This window comes from Scylla paramamosain, chromosome 19 (assembly GCF_035594125.1).
Source record: "Scylla paramamosain isolate STU-SP2022 chromosome 19, ASM3559412v1, whole genome shotgun sequence".
Lineage (NCBI taxonomy): Eukaryota > Metazoa > Arthropoda > Malacostraca > Decapoda > Portunidae > Scylla > Scylla paramamosain.
Window position 1 is genome coordinate 19,901,142 of NC_087169.1, and position 2,500 is coordinate 19,903,641.

Genomic DNA, 2,500 nt, shown 5'->3' on the forward strand with positions numbered 1-2,500 from the left:
TTCCCTCCCTCCCTCCCTCCCTCCCTCCCTCTCCAGTGTCTCTCCCTCTGGCTTTCTTCCTCATCTTTCTCCATAACATACCTTCTCATTTTTCTTAAGTACCACATTCATGCCCTCCCTCCTCTCCCTTCCCCTCCCTCCCTCTCCCTACCTCTCCCTCCCTCTCCCTACCTCTCACCCCTCTCTCCCTGCCCCATATTTCTTTCTCACTTCCACATCTCTCCCTCTCTCTCTCTCCATCTTCCTTCCGTCTCCCTGGTTTATCATACTCTACTTCCAGATGTTTATTTGTTCCATACCTCCTTCTCCTTCTCCTCCTCCTCCTCCCAGTCTTATTTTCGTACTCTTTTCTCCCTTCGTTTGTTCCTCCGTCTCTCTCTCTCTGTCTCTGTCTCTCTATTTCCCCTTCCCTAGTAATTCCAAAATGCACATAAATTTTTCCGTCCTCAAAATTGTAATAGAAGTTGTGTTTACCTTCCTTTCCCCCCTCCTCCTCCTCCCCACCCGGTGCCATCATGCTCCCTGTGGCTAAGACGATGACAAGAAACAGCAATAATAATAGGAAAAATTATGACAAAGACTAAAGTTACGTTTGATATTTGCCGCTGCTGCTTCTACTACTGCTGCTGCTGCTACTACTACTACTACTACTACTACTACTACTACTACTGCAAAATAAAGTACTACAGAATAAAGTAAAATCACCACTCAATCTAGATTCTAAATTCTTGCAACAACAATAACAAAAACAACTCCAATACACAAACACACACACACACACACACACACACACACACACACACACACATTTTTACCTTCTTCATGAGTCTCATTCACCCCATTCCTCTCACCTTCTTTCCTATCCTCCTCCTCTTTCTCCTCCTCCTCCTCCTCCTACTCTTCCTGCTCCTTCACCTCCTCCTGCTTCTATTCAGGCATCGCTGAGTGTGCGTTTAAGTGTGTGTGTGTGACTTAGGGAGCTTACACGCACTTTGTTGGCGGCTTAGAGTGCGTGTGGAGTCTTAGGTGAGGTGAGAGAGAGAGAGAGAGAGAGAGAGAGAGAGAGAGAGAGAGAGAGAGAGGAGACGTTGAGTGAGTTTGTGAGTGCGGCAGGGAAAACAGGAACGAGAAGAGAGAAAAGAATTGCAAGGAGGAGTGAGTGTAAAGGTATGTAAGAAGAGGAAGAAGTGAAAGGGGTAAAAAAAAAAAGAGGTGGAATGGAAGAATAAAAGAGGAAGTAACATATGAAGAAGGGAGAAAGAAAAAGGAACTCGAAAATATACTAAAAAAAGAAATTACGCAAGATAATGAATGGAGGAAAGACAAGAAAAAGTTATAAAAGAATAAAAAAATATGGAAAGGAAGAGATAATGAAAAGGAAAAAGAGACGAAGGAGAAAAAAAAACAGAAGCAAACAAAGCGTCAAAAGGGAAAAGAAACAAGTGAAGATGAGAGAATGAGGAGAAAATGAGGAATAAATAAAGGGAAATAGAAGAAGGGAGGATGAGGAAGGAAAACGTAGCACTTTCATCTCCAACACCTCCTCCTCCTCCTCCTCCTTCCCCTCCTCCTCCTCCTCCTCTTCTTACCACTGAAAGACAAGTAGTAAAGCAATTCATAAGTCTTCTGTGTCCTCTTGTAACTCCTCCTCCACTTCCAGCTCTTCTCTTCCTCGCCTACTTGCCACTCTCCGCCTCCTCCTCCTCCTCCTCCTCCTCCTCCTTCTCCTCCTCCTCCTCCTCCTGGCGCTCTTCATTCTCAATGCAATCTAGCAAGACGAAGACTTAAATTTTTGAACACGGTGGAAAAAAAATGCATGTTTCCTGCCGGAGTTTTTTTTTTTTTTTTTTTTTAAGAGGGAATGAAACAGTCTATTTTGCAGCACCTCACACGCGTTCGCACACACACACACACACACACACACACACACACACACACACACACACACACAGTCCTACCAGTGTCCCCTGAACCACGCCAGGTCCTTCCTTACTTTCCTCTCTCACACACACACACACACACACACACACACACACACACACACACACACACACACACACACACACACACACACACACACATACACACACACCTCTTTGAGCTAATGCGGCTCCTGGGACGTTGTGTAATTAACGTGATATGTTGCTCCCCCTTCACCTCTGCCTTATACCGCGTTATGAGCCCTGACTTTCCTGATACCCTCCTCCTTCTCCTCCTCCTCCTCTTCCTCCTCCTTCTCTTCCTCTTTCTCCTTTTCCTCCTTCTCCTCCTCAACTTTCTTAGAATTTCTTAGCCTGAAGATTCATAGTTCCTAAAAGTTCTCTCTCTCTCTCTCTCTCTCTCTCTCTCTCTCTCTCTCTCTCTCTCTCTCTCTCTCTCTCTCTCTCTCTCTCTCTCAGTGTGACAGTCTTTTTACCCTATGCAAACTTAGGGACGGCAATAGAGAGAGAGAGAGAGAGAGAGAGAGAGAGAGAGAGAGAGAGAGAGAGAGAGAGAGAGA

General features: G+C 45.2%; 1 protein-coding gene across 5 annotated transcripts in view; it reads right to left on the reverse strand.

The window, feature by feature from the left end:
- LOC135109836 (serine/arginine repetitive matrix protein 2-like) overlaps window positions 1-2,500 on the reverse strand; it is a 285,688-nt gene that overhangs the window by 266,952 nt on the left and 16,236 nt on the right. The window lies entirely within an intron of this gene.